Source organism: Heptranchias perlo, chromosome 13 (assembly GCF_035084215.1).
Source record: "Heptranchias perlo isolate sHepPer1 chromosome 13, sHepPer1.hap1, whole genome shotgun sequence".
Taxonomy (NCBI): Eukaryota; Metazoa; Chordata; class Chondrichthyes; order Hexanchiformes; family Hexanchidae; genus Heptranchias; species Heptranchias perlo.
The window spans coordinates 57,490,016-57,506,420 of NC_090337.1; the positions used below are offsets into that span (position 1 = coordinate 57,490,016).

A 16,405-nucleotide genomic window follows, 5' to 3' on the forward strand; every position below is an offset into this window, starting at 1 on the left:
CGAATGGTGCGTGTTTTGTGTTTGCATGGGAGGAATCAGTGCCAGGCAGCTCAGTAAGGGTACAGATTTTGGAGGACACGCTTGTAGCATTGCACAGTCAGGATGGCCGAGTGGTCTAAGGCGCCAGACTTAAGGACTGTTTATCCTTACCTTACTAAAGGTTGGTGAATTCTGGTCCCTTTCTAGGGGCGTGGGTTCAAATCCCACTTCTGACATTAGCTTTTTTTAATCCACGCAAATGCCGTCAGCGTCAAACTGCCTGCTCAACTCTGCTTCAATTTGCATGTGGCCGCTTCAAGTGCCTCAGCGGTATTGCCATTTGCCCACAAAAGCGAATTAGATCAGTACTTGAAGGGAAAAAATTTGACGGGCAATGTGGAAAGGGCAACGGATTGGGACTAATTGGACAGCTCTTTCAAAGAGCCGGCACAGGCACGATGGTCCGAATGGCCACCCTTGTGCTGTACCTACTATGATACTATGAAATGAAAGGCACCACTCACACAATGACTTCTTTTCCTCACAAAACTTGCCACATTCTAACTTTTTCCTCAGCGATAAGATTTCAAATCACACTTCTCCTTTCCCACACAAAAAAGGCAGCACACACAGAAAATTACATTCTTACCCTACCTCCATTGCTGCATTCCACATTGCTTTCTAGTATTGTGGCTTTCAATCCCACTGCAGACAGTGGTGTTACTCAGATAAAAGGGCACCAGAGTCATAGAATGAAACTTCTTCCACACAAAGGCTGCTGATTCTGCTCCGTTACTCAGGGAATTACTTCCAATGCTACTTCTGACATTAACAGTTTGCCAGAAAAAGACAGCAGAGCCAAGCAATTCAGTCATCAGCACGTAAAAGTTGCCAGAGTTCATGACTTTGTAGGCCGGGCCGTTCAGGTGGCAGTGCTCAGATTAATGCTTAAGGCCAAGGGCACAAGACCTGCAGAGTGGCTTGTTTCCCCTCACAAAGTTTGGTAGTGCCTGGTGATTTTCTGGGGAGCCGGGCTCCAAATAGCACTTGTCACATCAAGTAAATGTATTGTGAGAAAAGGAAAGGCACGAGAATGAGAGGCTGAAAAGTGCTGCTTGGAATCAATGTTGGATTGTGGTTTGTTTTCGAAAGGCTTGTGTTTGAATGCAGCTGTGCTGCTTGTGTTTTGTCAAGTTGAGAAAGCAGAAATGTAGGCGAGGACGATGGTAAGGGACAGGTTGTAAAATACGGGTTTTGTGAGAAATATATGTGTATGAATGTTGGTTTCACTGCAGGGATGCTCAACTTTATGACTGACACTGCCTGAAAAGTCATAGAAGAAGAGCGAATGGTGCGTGTTTTGTGTTTGCATGGGAGGAATCAGTGCCAGGCAGCTCAGTAAGGGTACAGATTTTGGAGGACACGCTTGTAGCATTGCACAGTCAGGATGGCCGAGTGGTCTAAGGCGCCAGACTCAAGGACTGTTTATCCTTACCTTACTAAAGGTTGGTGAATTCTGGTCCCTTTCTAGGGGCGTGGGTTCAAATCCCACTTCTGACATTAGCTTTTTTTAATCCACGCAAATGCCGTCAGCGTCAAACTGCCTGCTCAACTCTGCTTCAATTTGCATGTGGCCGCTTCAAGTGCCTCAGCGGTATTGCCATTTGCCCACAAAAGCGAATTAGATCAGTACTTGAAGGGAAAAAATTTGACGGGCAATGTGGAAAGGGCAACGGATTGGGCCTAATTGGGCAGCTCTTTCAAAGAGCCGGCACAGGCACGATGGTCCGAATGGCCACCCTTGTGCTGTACCTACTATGATACTATGAAATGAAAGGCACCACTCACACAATGACTTCTTTTCCTCACAAAACTTGCCACATTCTAACTTTTTCCTCAGCGATAAGATTTCAAATCACACTTCTCCTTTCCCACACAAAAAAGGCAGCACACACAGAAAATTACATTCTTACCCTACCTCCATTGCTGCATTCCACATTGCTTTCTAGTATTGTGGCTTTCAATCCCACTGCAGACAGTGGTGTTACTCAGATAAAAGGGCACCAGAGTCATAGAATGAAACTTCTTCCACACAAAGGCTGCTGATTCTGCTCCGTTACTCAGGGAATTACTTCCAATGCTACTTCTGACATTAACAGTTTGCCAGAAAAAGACAGCAGAGCCAAGCAATTCAGTCATCAGCACGTAAAAGTTGCCAGAGTTCATGACTTTGTAGGCCGGGCCGTTCAGGTGGCAGTGCTCAGATTAATGCTTAAGGCCAAGGGCACAAGACCTGCAGAGTGGCTTGTTTCCCCTCACAAAGTTTGGTAGTGCCTGGTGATTTTCTGGGGAGCCGGGCTCCAAATAGCACTTGTCACATCAAGTAAATGTATTGTGAGAAAAGGAAAGGCACGAGAATGAGAGGCTGAAAAGTGCTGCTTGGAATCAATGTTGGATTGTGGTTTGTTTTCGAAAGGCTTGTGTTTGAATGCAGCTGTGCTGCTTGTGTTTTGTCAAGTTGAGAAAGCAGAAATGTAGGCGAGGACGATGGTAAGGGACAGATTGTAAAATACGGGTTTTGTGAGAAATATATGTGTATGAATGTTGGTTTCACTGCAGGGATGCTCAACTTTATGACTGACACTGCCTGAAAAGTCATAGAAGAAGAGCGAATGGTGCGTGTTTTGTGTTTGCATGGGAGGAATCAGTGCCAGGCAGCTCAGTAAGGGTACAGATTTTGAAGGACACGCTTGTAGCATTGCACAGTCAGGATGGCCGAGTGGTCTAAGGCGCCAGACTCAAGGACTGTTTATCCTTACCTTACTAAAGGTTGGTGAATTCTGGTCCCTTTCTAGGGGCGTGGGTTCAAATCCCACTTCTGACATTAGCTATTTTTAATCCACGCAAATGCCGTCAGCGTCAAACAGCCTGCTCAACTCTGCTTCAATTTGCATGTGGCCGCTTCAAGTACCTCAGCGGGATTGCCATTTGCCCACAAAAGCGAATTAGATCAGTACTTGAAGGGAAAAAATTTGACGGGCAATGTGGAAAGGGCAACGGAATGGGACTAATTGGACAGCTCTTTCAAAGAGCCGGCACAGGCACGATGGTCCGAATGGCCACCCTTGTGCTGTACCTACTATGATACTATGAAATGAAAGGCACCACTCACACAATGACTTCTTTTCCTCACAAAACTTGCCACATTCTAACTCTTTCCTCAGCGATAAGATTTCAAATCACACTTCTCCTTTCCCACACAAAAAAGGCAGCACACACAGAAAATTACATTCTTACCCTACCTCCATTGCTGCATTCCACATTGCTTTCTAGTATTGTGGCTTTCAATCCCACTGCAGACAGTGGTGTTACTCAGATAAAAGGGCACCAGAGTCATAGAATGAAACTTCTTCCACACAAAGGCTGCTGATTCTGCTCCGTTACTCAGGGAATTACTTCCAATGCTACTTCTGACATTAACAGTTTGCCAGAAAAAGACAGCAGAGCCAAGCAATTCAGTCATCAGCACGTAAAAGTTGCCAGAGTTCATGACTTTGTAGGCCGGGCCGTTCAGGTGGCAGTGCTCAGATTAATGCTTAAGGCCAAGGGCACAAGACCTGCAGAGTGGCTTGTTTCCCCTCACAAAGTTTGGTAGTGCCTGGTGATTTTCTGGGGAGCCGGGCTCCAAATAGCACTTGTCACATCAAGTAAATGTATTGTGAGAAAAGGAAAGGCACGAGAATGAGAGGCTGAAAAGTGCTGCTTGGAATCAATGTTGGATTGTGGTTTGTTTTCGAAAGGCTTGTGTTTGAATGCAGCTGTGCTGCTTGTGTTTTGTCAAGTTGAGAAAGCAGAAATGTAGGCGAGGACGATGGTAAGGGACAGGTTGTAAAATACGGGTTTTGTGAGAAATATATGTGTATGAATGTTGGTTTCACTGCAGGGATGCTCAACTTTATGACTGACACTGCCTGAAAAGTCATAGAAGAAGAGCGAATGGTGCGTGTTTTGTGTTTGCATGGGAGGAATCAGTGCCAGGCAGCTCAGTAAGGGTACAGATTTTGGAGGACACGCTTGTAGCATTGCACAGTCAGGATGGCCGAGTGGTCTAAGGCGCCAGACTCAAGGACTGTTTATCCTTTCTAAAGGTTGGTGAATTCTGGTCCTTTTCCAGGGGCGTGGGTTCAAATCCCACTTCTGACATTAGCTTTTTTTAATCCATGCAAATGCCGTCAGCGTCAAACTGCCTGCTCAACTCTGCTTCAATTTGCATGTGGCCGCTTCAAGTACCTCAGCGGTATTGCCATTTGCCCACAAAAGCGAATTAGATCAGTATACTTGAAGGGAAAAAATTTGACGGGCAATGTGGAAAGGGCAACGGATTGGGACTAATTGGACAGCTCTTTCAAAGAGCCGGCACAGGCACGATGGTCCGAATGGCCACCCTTGTGCTGTACCTACTATGATACTATGAAATGAAAGGCACCACTCACACAATGACTTCTTTTCCTCACAAAACTTGCCACATTCTAACTCTTTCCTCAGCGATAAGATTTCAAATCACACTTCTCCTTTCCCACACAAAAAAGGCAGCACACACAGAAAATTACATTCTTACCCTACCTCCATTGCTGCATTCCACATTGCTTTCTAGTATTGTGGCTTTCAATCCCACTGCAGACAGTGGTGTTACTCAGATAAAAGGGCACCAGAGTCATAGAATGAAACTTCTTCCACACAAAGGCTGCTGATTCTGCTCCGTTACTCAGGGAATTACTTCCAATGCTAATTCTGACATTAACAGTTTGCCAGAAAAAGACAGCAGAGCCAAGCAATTCAGTCATCAGCACGTAAAAGTTGCCAGAGTTCATGACTTTGTAGGCCGGGCCGTTCAGGTGGCAGTGCTCAGATTAATGCTTAAGGCCAAGGGCACAAGACCTGCAGAGTGGCTTGTTTCCCCTCACAAAGTTTGGTAGTGCCTGGTGATTTTCTGGGGAGCCGGGCTCCAAATAGCACTTGTCACATCAAGTAAATGTATTGTGAGAAAAGGAAAGGCACGAGAATGAGAGGCTGAAAAGTTCTGCTTGGAATCAATGTTGGATTGTGGTTTGTTTTCGAAAGGCTTGTGTTTGAATGCAGCTGTGCTGCTTGTGTTTTGTCAAGTTGAGAAAGCAGAAATGTAGGCGAGGACGATGGTAAGGGACAGGTTGTAAAATACGGGTTTTGTGAGAAATATATGTGTATGAATGTTGGTTTCACTGCAGGGATGCTCAACTTTATGACTGACACTGCCTGAAAAGTCATAGAAGAAGAGCGAATGGTGCGTGTTTTGTGTTTGCATGGGAGGAATCAGTGCCAGGCAGCTCAGTAAGGGTACAGATTTTGGAGGACACGCTTGTAGCATTGCACAGTCAGGATGGCCGAGTGGTCTAAGGCGCCAGACTCAAGGACTGTTTATCCTTTCTAAAGGTTGGTGAATTCTGGTCCTTTTCCAGGGGCGTGGGTTCAAATCGAACTTCTGACATTAGCTTTTTTTAATCCATGCAAATGCCGTCAGCGTCAAACTGCCTGCTCAACTCTGCTTCAATTTGCATGTGGCCGCTTCAAGTACCTCAGCGGTATTGCCATTTGCCCACAAAAGCGAATTAGATCAGTATACTTGAAGGGAAAAAATTTGACGGGCAATGTGGAAAGGGCAACGGATTGGGACTAATTGGACAGCTCTTTCAAAGAGCCGGCACAGGCACGATGGTCCGAATGGCCACCCTTGTGCTGTACCTACTATGATACTATGAAATGAAAGGCACCACTCACACAATGACTTCTTTTCCTCACAAAACTTGCCACATTCTAACTTTTTCCTCAGCGATAAGATTTCAAATCACACTTCTCCTTTCCCACACAAAAAAGGCAGCACACACAGAAAATTACATTCTTACCCTACCTCCATTGCTGCATTCCACATTGCTTTCTAGTATTGTGGCTTTCAATCCCACTGCAGACAGTGGTGTTACTCAGATAAAAGGGCACCAGAGTCATAGAATGAAACTTCTTCCACACAAAGGCTGCTGATTCTGCTCCGTTACTCAGGGAATTACTTCCAATGCTAATTCTGACATTAACAGTTTGCCAGAAAAAGACAGCAGAGCCAAGCAATTCAGTCATCAGCACGTAAAAGTTGCCAGAGTTCATGACTTTGTAGGCCGGGCCGTTCAGGTGGCAGTGCTCAGATTAATGCTTAAGGCCAAGGGCACAAGACCTGCAGAGTGGCTTGTTTCCCCTCACAAAGTTTGGTAGTGCCTGGTGATTTTCTGGGGAGCCGGGCTCCAAATAGCACTTGTCACATCAAGTAAATGTATTGTGAGAAAAGGAAAGGCACGAGAATGAGAGGCTGAAAAGTTCTGCTTGGAATCAATGTTGGATTGTGGTTTGTTTTCGAAAGGCTTGTGTTTGAATGCAGCTGTGCTGCTTGTGTTTTGTCAAGTTGAGAAAGCAGAAATGTAGGCGAGGACGATGGTAAGGGACAGGTTGTAAAATACGGGTTTTGTGAGAAATATATGTGTATGAATGTTGGTTTCACTGCAGGGATGCTCAACTTTATGACTGACACTGCCTGAAAAGTCATAGAAGAAGAGCGAATGGTGCGTGTTTTGTGTTTGCATGGGAGGAATCAGTGCCAGGCAGCTCAGTAAGGGTACAGATTTTGGAGGACACGCTTGTAGCATTGCACAGTCAGGATGGCCGAGTGGTCTAAGGCGCCAGACTCAAGGACTGTTTATCCTTACCTTACTAAAGGTTGGTGAATTCTGGTCCCTTTCTAGGGGCGTGGGTTCAAATCCCACTTCTGACATTACCTTTTTTTAATCCACGCAAATGCCGTCAGCGTCAAACTGCCTGCTCAACTCTGCTTCAATTTGCATGTGGCCGCTTCAAGTGCCTCAGCGGTATTGCCATTTGCCCACAAAAGCGAATTAGATCAGTACTTGAAGGGAAAAAATTTGACGGGCAATGTGGAAAGGGCAACGGATTGGGACTAATTGGACAGCTCTTTCAAAGAGCCGGCACAGGCACGATGGTCCGAATGGCCACCCTTGTGCTGTACCTACTATGATACTATGAAATGAAAGGCACCACTCACACAATGACTTCTTTTCCTCACAAAACTTGCCACATTCTAACTTTTTCCTCAGCGATAAGATTTCAAATCACACTTCTCCTTTCCCACACAAAAAAGGCAGCACACACAGAAAATTACATTCTTACCCTACCTCCATTGCTGCATTCCACATTGCTTTCTAGTATTGTGGCTTTCAATCCCACTGCAGACAGTGGTGTTACTCAGATAAAAGGGCACCAGAGTCATAGAATGAAACTTCTTCCACACAAAGGCTGCTGATTCTGCTCCGTTACTCAGGGAATTACTTCCAATGCTACTTCTGACATTAACAGTTTGCCAGAAAAAGACAGCAGAGCCAAGCAATTCAGTCATCAGCACGTAAAAGTTGCCAGAGTTCATGACTTTGTAGGCCGGGCCGTTCAGGTGGCAGTGCTCAGATTAATGCTTAAGGCCAAGGGCACAAGACCTGCAGAGTGGCTTGTTTCCCCTCACAAAGTTTGGTAGTGCCTGGTGATTTTCTGGGGAGCCGGGCTCCAAATAGCACTTGTCACATCAAGTAAATGTATTGTGAGAAAAGGAAAGGCACGAGAATGAGAGGCTGAAAAGTGCTGCTTGGAATCAATGTTGGATTGTGGTTTGTTTTCGAAAGGCTTGTGTTTGAATGCAGCTGTGCTGCTTGTGTTTTGTCAAGTTGAGAAAGCAGAAATGTAGGCGAGGACGATGGTAAGGGACAGGTTGTAAAATACGGGTTTTGTGAGAAATATATGTGTATGAATGTTGGTTTCACTGCAGGGATGCTCAACTTTATGACTGACACTGCCTGAAAAGTCATAGAAGAAGAGCGAATGGTGCGTGTTTTGTGTTTGCATGGGAGGAATCAGTGCCAGGCAGCTCAGTAAGGGTACAGATTTTGGAGGACACGCTTGTAGCATTGCACAGTCAGGATGGCCGAGTGGTCTAAGGCGCCAGACTCAAGGACTGTTTATCCTTACCTTACTAAAGGTTGGTGAATTCTGGTCCCTTTCGAGGGGCGTGGGTTCAAATCCCACTTCTGACATTAGCTTTTTTTAATCCACGCAAATGCCGTCAGCGTCAAACAGCCTGCTCAACTCTGCTTCAATTTGCATGTGGCCGCTTCAAGTACCTCAGCGGTATTGCCATTTGCCCACAAAAGCGAATTAGATCAGTACTTGAAGGGAAAAAATTTGACGGGCAATGTGGAAAGGGCAACGGATTGGGACTAATTGGACAGCTCTTTCAAAGAGCCGGCACAGGCACGATGGTCCGAATGGCCACCCTTGTGCTGTACCAACTATGATACTATGAAATGAAAGGCACCACTCACACAATGACTTCTTTTCCTCACAAAACTTGCCACATTCTAACTCTTTCCTCAGCGATAAGATTTCAAATCACACTTCTCCTTTCCCACACAAAAAAGGCAGCACACACAGAAAATTACATTCTTACCCTACCTCCATTGCTGCATTCCACATTGCTTTCTAGTATTGTGGCTTTCAATCCCACTGCAGACAGTGGTGTTACTCAGATAAAAGGGCACCAGAGTCATAGAATGAAACTTCTTCCACACAAAGGCTGCTGATTCTGCTCCGTTACTCAGGGAATTACTTCCAATGCTACTTCTGACATTAACAGTTTGCCAGAAAAAGACAGCAGAGCCAAGCAATTCAATCATCAGCACGTAAAAGTTGCCAGAGTTCATGACTTTGTAGGCCGGGCCGTTCAGGTGGCAGTGCTCAGATTAATGCTTAAGGCCAAGGGCACAAGACCTGCAGAGTGGCTTGTTTCCCCTCACAAAGTTTGGTAGTGCCTGGTGATTTTCTGGGGAGCCGGGCTCCAAATAGCACTTGTCACATCAAGTAAATGTATTGTGAGAAAAGGAAAGGCACGAGAATGAGAGGCTGAAAAGTGCTGCTTGGAATCAATGTTGGATTGTGGTTTGTTTTCGAAAGGCTTGTGTTTGAATGCAGCTGTGCTGCTTGTGTTTTGTCAAGTTGAGAAAGCAGAAATGTAGGCGAGGACGATGGTAAGGGACAGGTTGTAAAATACGGGTTTTGTGAGAAATATATGTGTATGAATGTTGGTTTCACTGCAGGGATGCTCAACTTTATGACTGACACTGCCTGAAAAGTCATAGAAGAAGAGCGAATGGTGCGTGTTTTGTGTTTGCATGGGAGGAATCAGTGCCAGGCAGCTCAGTAAGGGTACAGATTTTGGAGGACACGCTTGTAGCATTGCACAGTCAAGATGGCCGAGTGGTCTAAGGCGCCAGACTCAACGACTGTTTACCCTTCCTAAAGGTTGGTGAATTCTGGTCCCTTTCTAGGGGCGTGGGTTCAAATCCCACTTCTGACATTAGCTTTTTTTAATCCACGCAAATGCCGTCAGCGTCAAACTGCCTGCTCAACTCTGCTTCAATTTGCATGTGGCCGCTTCAAGTGCCTCAGCGGTATTGCCATTTGCCCACAAAAGCGAATTAGATCAGTACTTGAAGGGAAAAAATTTGACGGGCAATGTGGAAAGGGCAACGGATTGGGACTAATTGGACAGCTCTTTCAAAGAGCCGGCACAGGCACGATGGTCCGAATGGCCACCCTTGTGCTGTACCTACTATGATACTATGAAATGAAAGGCACCACTCACACAATGACTTCTTTTCCTCACAAAACTTGCCACATTCTAACTTTTTCCTCAGCGATAAGATTTCAAATCACACTTCTCCTTTCCCACACAAAAAAGGCAGCACACACAGAAAATTACATTCTTACCCTACCTCCATTGCTGCATTCCACATTGCTTTCTAGTATTGTGGCTTTCAATCCCACTGCAGACAGTGGTGTTACTCAGATAAAAGGGCACCAGAGTCATAGAATGAAACTTCTTCCACACAAAGGCTGCTGATTCTGCTCCGTTACTCAGGGAATTACTTCCAATGCTACTTCTGACATTAACAGTTTGCCAGAAAAAGACAGCAGAGCCAAGCAATTCAGTCATCAGCACGTAAAAGTTGCCAGAGTTCATGACTTTGTAGGCCGGGCCGTTCAGGTGGCAGTGCTCAGATTAATGCTTAAGGCCAAGGGCACAAGACCTGCAGAGTGGCTTGTTTCCCCTCACAAAGTTTGGTAGTGCCTGGTGATTTTCTGGGGAGCCGGGCTCCAAATAGCACTTGTCACATCAAGTAAATGTATTGTGAGAAAAGGAAAGGCACGAGAATGTGAGGCTGAAAAGTGCTGCTTGGAATCAATGTTGGATTGTGGTTTGTTTTCGAAAGGCTTGTGTTTGAATGCAGCTGTGCTGCTTGTGTTTTGTCAAGTTGAGAAAGCAGAAATGTAGGCGAGGACGATGGTAAGGGACAGGTTGTAAAATACGGGTTTTGTGAGAAATATATGTGTATGAATGTTGGTTTCACTGCAGGGATGCTCAACTTTATGACTGACACTGCCTGAAAAGTCATAGAAGAAGAGCGAATGGTGCGTGTTTTGTGTTTGCATGGGAGGAATCAGTGCCAGGCAGCTCAGTAAGGGTACAGATTTTGGAGGACACGCTTGTAGCATTGCACAGTCAGGATGGCCGAGTGGTCTAAGGCGCCAGACTCAAGGACTGTTTATCCTTACCTTACTAAAGGGTGGTGAATTCTGGTCCCTTTCTAGGGGCGTGGGTTCAAATCCCACTTCTGACATTAGCTATTTTTAATCCACGCAAATGCCGTCAGCGTCAAACTGCCTGCTCAACTCTGCTTCAATTTGCATGTGGCCGCTTCAAGTACCTCAGCGGTATTGCCATTTGCCCACAAAAGCGAATTAGATCAGTACTTGAAGGGAAAAAATTTGACGGGCAATGTGGAAAGGGCAACGGATTGGGACTAATTGGACAGCTCTTTCAAAGAGCCGGCACAGGCACGATGGTCCGAATGGCCACCCTTGTGCTGTACCTACTATGATACTATGAAATGAAAGGCACCACTCACACAATTACTTCTTTTCCTCACAAAACTTGCCACATTCTAACTTTTTCCTCAGCGATAAGATTTCAAATCACACTTCTCCTTTCCCACACAAAAAAGGCAGCACACACAGAAAATTACATTCTTACCCTACCTCCATTGCTGCATTCCACATTGCTTTCTAGTATTGTGGCTTTCAATCCCACTGCAGACAGTGGTGTTACTCAGATAAAAGGGCACCAGAGTCATAGAATGAAACTTCTTCCACACAAAGGCTGCTGATTCTGCTCCGTTACTCAGGGAATTACTTCCAATGCTACTTCTGACATTAACAGTTTGCCAGAAAAAGACAGCAGAGCCAAGCAATTCAATCATCAGCACGTAAAAGTTGCCAGAGTTCATGACTTTGTAGGCCGGGCCGTTCAGGTGGCAGTGCTCAGATTAATGCTTAAGGCCAAGGGCACAAGACCTGCAGAGTGGCTTGTTTCCCCTCACAAAGTTTGGTAGTGCCTGGTGATTTTCTGGGGAGCCGGGCTCCAAATAGCACTTGTCACATCAAGTAAATGTATTGTGAGAAAAGGAAAGGCACGAGAATGAGAGGCTGAAAAGTGCTGCTTGGAATCAATGTTGGATTGTGGTTTGTTTTCGAAAGGCTTGTGTTTGAATGCAGCTGTGCTGCTTGTGTTTTGTCAAGTTGAGAAAGCAGAAATGTAGGCGAGGACGATGGTAAGGGACAGGTTGTAAAATACGGGTTTTGTGAGAAATATATGTGTATGAATGTTGGTTTCACTGCAGGGATGCTCAACTTTATGACTGACACTGCCTGAAAAGTCATAGAAGAAGAGCGAATGGTGCGTGTTTTGTGTTTGCATGGGAGGAATCAGTGCCAGGCAGCTCAGTAAGGGTACAGATTTTGGAGGACACGCTTGTAGCATTGCACAGTCAGGATGGCCGAGTGGTCTAAGGCGCCAGACTCAAGGACTGTTTATCCTTACCTTACTAAAGGGTGGTGAATTCTGGTCCCTTTCTAGGGGCGTGGGTTCAAATCCCACTTCTGACATTAGCTATTTTTAATCCACGCAAATGCCGTCAGCGTCAAACTGCCTGCTCAACTCTGCTTCAATTTGCATGTGGCCGCTTCAAGTACCTCAGCGGTATTGCCATTTGCCCACAAAAGCGAATTAGATCAGTACTTGAAGGGAAAAAATTTGACGGGCAATGTGGAAAGGGCAACGGATTGGGACTAATTGGACAGCTCTTTCAAAGAGCCGGCACAGGCACGATGGTCCGAATGGCCACCCTTGTGCTGTACCTACTATGATACTATGAAATGAAAGGCACCACTCACACAATTACTTCTTTTCCTCACAAAACTTGCCACATTCTAACTTTTTCCTCAGCGATAAGATTTCAAATCACACTTCTCCTTTCCCACACAAAAAAGGCAGCACACACAGAAAATTACATTCTTACCCTACCTCCATTGCTGCATTCCACATTGCTTTCTAGTATTGTGGCTTTCAATCCCACTGCAGACAGTGGTGTTACTCAGATAAAAGGGCACCAGAGTCATAGAATGAAACTTCTTCCACACAAAGGCTGCTGATTCTGCTCCGTTACTCAGGGAATTACTTCCAATGCTACTTCTGACATTAACAGTTTGCCAGAAAAAGACAGCAGAGCCAAGCAATTCAATCATCAGCACGTAAAAGTTGCCAGAGTTCATGACTTTGTAGGCCGGGCCGTTCAGGTGGCAGTGCTCAGATTAATGCTTAAGGCCAAGGGCACAAGACCTGCAGAGTGGCTTGTTTCCCCTCACAAAGTTTGGTAGTGCCTGGTGATTTTCTGGGGAGCCGGGCTCCAAATAGCACTTGTCACATCAAGTAAATGTATTGTGAGAAAAGGAAAGGCACGAGAATGAGAGGCTGAAAAGTGCTGCTTGGAATCAATGTTGGATTGTGGTTTGTTTTCGAAAGGCTTGTGTTTGAATGCAGCTGTGCTGCTTGTGTTTTGTCAAGTTGAGAAAGCAGAAATGTAGGCGAGGACGATGGTAAGGGACAGGTTGTAAAATACGGGTTTTGTGAGAAATATATGTGTATGAATGTTGGTTTCACTGCAGGGATGCTCAACTTTATGACTGACACTGCCTGAAAAGTCATAGAAGAAGAGCGAATGGTGCGTGTTTTGTGTTTGCATGGGAGGAATCAGTGCCAGGCAGCTCAGTAAGGGTACAGATTTTGGAGGACACGCTTGTAGCATTGCACAGTCAGGATGGCCGAGTGGTCTAAGGCGCCAGACTCAAGGACTGTTTATCCTTACCTTACTAAAGGTTGGTGAATTCTGGTCCCTTTCTAGGGGCGTGGGTTCAAATCCCACTTCTGACATTAGCTTTTTTTAATCCACGCAAATGCCGTCAGCGTCAAACTGCCTGCTCAACTCTGCTTCAATTTGCATGTGGCCGCTTCAAGTGCCTCAGCGGTATTGCCATTTGCCCACAAAAGCGAATTAGATCAGTACTTGAAGGGAAAAAATTTGACGGGCAATGTGGAAAGGGCAACGGATTGGGACTAATTGGACAGCTCTTTCAAAGAGCCGGCACAGGCACGATGGTCCGAATGGCCACCCTTGTGCTGTACCTACTATGATACTATGAAATGAAAGGCACCACTCACACAATGACTTCTTTTCCTCACAAAACTTGCCACATTCTAACTTTTTCCTCAGCGATAAGATTTCAAATCACACTTCTCCTTTCCCACACAAAAAAGGCAGCACACACAGAAAATTACATTCTTACCCTACCTCCATTGCTGCATTCCACATTGCTTTCTAGTATTGTGGCTTTCAATCCCACTGCAGACAGTGGTGTTACTCAGATAAAAGGGCACCAGAGTCATAGAATGAAACTTCTTCCACACAAAGGCTGCTGATTCTGCTCCGTTACTCAGGGAATTACTTCCAATGCTACTTCTGACATTAACAGTTTGCCAGAAAAAGACAGCAGAGCCAAGCAATTCAGTCATCAGCACGTAAAAGTTGCCAGAGTTCATGACTTTGTAGGCCGGGCCGTTCAGGTGGCAGTGCTCAGATTAATGCTTAAGGCCAAGGGCACAAGACCTGCAGAGTGGCTTGTTTCCCCTCACAAAGTTTGGTAGTGCCTGGTGATTTTCTGGGGAGCCGGGCTCCAAATAGCACTTGTCACATCAAGTAAATGTATTGTGAGAAAAGGAAAGGCACGAGAATGAGAGGCTGAAAAGTGCTGCTTGGAATCAATGTTGGATTGTGGTTTGTTTTCGAAAGGCTTGTGTTTGAATGCAGCTGTGCTGCTTGTGTTTTGTCAAGTTGAGAAAGCAGAAATGTAGGCGAGGACGATGGTAAGGGACAGGTTGTAAAATACGGGTTTTGTGAGAAATATATGTGTATGAATGTTGGTTTCACTGCAGGGATGCTCAACTTTATGACTGACACTGCCTTAAAAGTCATAGAAGAAGAGCGAATGGTGCGTGTTTTGTGTTTGCATGGGAGGAATCAGTGCCAGGCAGCTCAGTAAGGGTACAGATTTTGGAGGACACGCTTGTAGCATTGCACAGTCAGGATGGCCGAGTGGTCTAAGGCGCCAGACTCAAGGACTGTTTATCCTTACCTTACTAAAGGTTGGTGAATTCTGGTCCCTTTCTAGGGGCGTGGGTTCAAATCCCACTTCTGACATTAGCTTTTTTTAATCCACGCAAATGCCGTCAGCGTCAAACTGCCTGCTCAACTCTGCTTCAATTTGCATGTGGCCGCTTCAAGTGCCTCAGCGGTATTGCCATTTGCCCACAAAAGCGAATTAGATCAGTACTTGAAGGGAAAAAATTTGACGGGCAATGTGGAAAGGGCAACGGATTGGGACTAATTGGACAGCTCTTTCAAAGAGCCGGCACAGGCACGATGGTCCGAATGGCCACCCTTGTGCTGTACCTACTATGATACTATGAAATGAAAGGCACCACTCACACAATGACTTCTTTTCCTCACAAAACTTGCCACATTCTAACTTTTTCCTCAGCGATAAGATTTCAAATCACACTTCTCCTTTCCCACACAAAAAAGGCAGCACACACAGAAAATTACATTCTTACCCTACCTCCATTGCTGCATTCCACATTGCTTTCTAGTATTGTGGCTTTCAATCCCACTGCAGACAGTGGTGTTACTCAGATAAAAGGGCACCAGAGTCATAGAATGAAACTTCTTCCACACAAAGGCTGCTGATTCTGCTCCGTTACTCAGGGAATTACTTCCAATGCTACTTCTGACATTAACAGTTTGCCAGAAAAAGACAGCAGAGCCAAGCAATTCAGTCATCAGCACGTAAAAGTTGCCAGAGTTCATGACTTTGTAGGCCGGGCCGTTCAGGTGGCAGTGCTCAGATTAATGCTTAAGGCCAAGGGCACAAGACCTGCAGAGTGGCTTGTTTCCCCTCACAAAGTTTGGTAGTGCCTGGTGATTTTCTGGGGAGCCGGGCTCCAAATAGCACTTGTCACATCAAGTAAATGTATTGTGAGAAAAGGAAAGGCACGAGAATGAGAGGCTGAAAAGTGCTGCTTGGAATCAATGTTGGATTGTGGTTTGTTTTCGAAAGGCTTGTGTTTGAATGCAGCTGTGCTGCTTGTGTTTTGTCAAGTTGAGAAAGCAGAAATGTAGGCGAGGACGATGGTAAGGGACAGGTTGTAAAATACGGGTTTTGTGAGAAATATATGTGTATGAATGTTGGTTTCACTGCAGGGATGCTCAACTTTATGACTGACACTGCCTGAAAAGTCATAGAAGAAGAGCGAATGGTGCGTGTTTTGTGTTTGCATGGGAGGAATCAGTGCCAGGCAGCTCAGTAAGGGTACAGATTTTGGAGGACACGCTTGTAGCATTGCACAGTCAGGATGGCCGAGTGGTCTAAGGCGCCAGACTCAAGGACTGTTTATCCTTACCTTACTAAAGGTTGGTGAATTCTGGTCCCTTTCTAGGGGCGTGGGTTCAAATCCCACTTCTGACATTAGCTTTTTTTAATCCACGCAAATGCCGTCAGCGTCAAACTGCCTGCTCAACTCTGCTTCAATTTGCATGTGGCCGCTTCAAGTGCCTCAGCGGTATTGCCATTTGCCCACAAAAGCGAATTAGATCAGTACTTGAAGGGAAAAAATTTGACGGGCAACGGATTGGGACTAATTGGACAGCTCTTTCAAAGAGCCGGCACAGGCACGATGGTCCGAATGGCCACCCTTGTGCTGTACCTACTATGATACTATGAAATGAAAGGCACCACTCACACAATGACTTCTTTTCCTCACAAAACTTGCCACATTCTA

The 16,405-nt window shown here is 45.5% G+C and overlaps 12 non-coding genes across 12 annotated transcripts; all 12 read left to right on the forward strand.

Moving 5' to 3' along the window:
• Window positions 1–96: 96 nt before the first annotated feature.
• trnal-uaa (transfer RNA leucine (anticodon UAA)) lies at window positions 97–215 on the forward strand. Its single transcript has 2 exons — window positions 97–134; window positions 170–215. It is a non-coding gene; the product is annotated as a tRNA-Leu (tRNA).
• Window positions 216–1,420: 1,205 nt separating this feature from the next.
• On the forward strand, window positions 1,421–1,539 carry trnal-caa (transfer RNA leucine (anticodon CAA)). The gene is made up of 2 exons: window positions 1,421–1,458; window positions 1,494–1,539. It is a non-coding gene; the product is annotated as a tRNA-Leu (tRNA).
• Window positions 1,540–2,744: 1,205 nt separating this feature from the next.
• On the forward strand, window positions 2,745–2,863 carry trnal-caa (transfer RNA leucine (anticodon CAA)). The gene is made up of 2 exons: window positions 2,745–2,782; window positions 2,818–2,863. It is a non-coding gene; the product is annotated as a tRNA-Leu (tRNA).
• Window positions 2,864–4,068: 1,205 nt separating this feature from the next.
• trnal-caa (transfer RNA leucine (anticodon CAA)) lies at window positions 4,069–4,182 on the forward strand. The gene is made up of 2 exons: window positions 4,069–4,106; window positions 4,137–4,182. It is a non-coding gene; the product is annotated as a tRNA-Leu (tRNA).
• Window positions 4,183–6,710: 2,528 nt separating this feature from the next.
• trnal-caa (transfer RNA leucine (anticodon CAA)) lies at window positions 6,711–6,829 on the forward strand. The gene is made up of 2 exons: window positions 6,711–6,748; window positions 6,784–6,829. It is a non-coding gene; the product is annotated as a tRNA-Leu (tRNA).
• Window positions 6,830–8,034: 1,205 nt separating this feature from the next.
• Window positions 8,035–8,153, forward strand: trnal-caa (transfer RNA leucine (anticodon CAA)). The gene is made up of 2 exons: window positions 8,035–8,072; window positions 8,108–8,153. It is a non-coding gene; the product is annotated as a tRNA-Leu (tRNA).
• Window positions 8,154–9,358: 1,205 nt separating this feature from the next.
• Window positions 9,359–9,472, forward strand: trnal-caa (transfer RNA leucine (anticodon CAA)). The gene is made up of 2 exons: window positions 9,359–9,396; window positions 9,427–9,472. It is a non-coding gene; the product is annotated as a tRNA-Leu (tRNA).
• A 1,205-nt stretch (window positions 9,473–10,677) lies between these two features.
• trnal-caa (transfer RNA leucine (anticodon CAA)) lies at window positions 10,678–10,796 on the forward strand. Its single transcript has 2 exons — window positions 10,678–10,715; window positions 10,751–10,796. It is a non-coding gene; the product is annotated as a tRNA-Leu (tRNA).
• A 1,205-nt stretch (window positions 10,797–12,001) lies between these two features.
• On the forward strand, window positions 12,002–12,120 carry trnal-caa (transfer RNA leucine (anticodon CAA)). The gene is made up of 2 exons: window positions 12,002–12,039; window positions 12,075–12,120. It is a non-coding gene; the product is annotated as a tRNA-Leu (tRNA).
• Window positions 12,121–13,325: 1,205 nt separating this feature from the next.
• Window positions 13,326–13,444, forward strand: trnal-caa (transfer RNA leucine (anticodon CAA)). The gene is made up of 2 exons: window positions 13,326–13,363; window positions 13,399–13,444. It is a non-coding gene; the product is annotated as a tRNA-Leu (tRNA).
• Window positions 13,445–14,649: 1,205 nt separating this feature from the next.
• Window positions 14,650–14,768, forward strand: trnal-caa (transfer RNA leucine (anticodon CAA)). Its single transcript has 2 exons — window positions 14,650–14,687; window positions 14,723–14,768. It is a non-coding gene; the product is annotated as a tRNA-Leu (tRNA).
• Window positions 14,769–15,973: 1,205 nt separating this feature from the next.
• On the forward strand, window positions 15,974–16,092 carry trnal-caa (transfer RNA leucine (anticodon CAA)). The gene is made up of 2 exons: window positions 15,974–16,011; window positions 16,047–16,092. It is a non-coding gene; the product is annotated as a tRNA-Leu (tRNA).
• The last annotated feature ends 313 nt before the right edge of the window (window positions 16,093–16,405 follow it).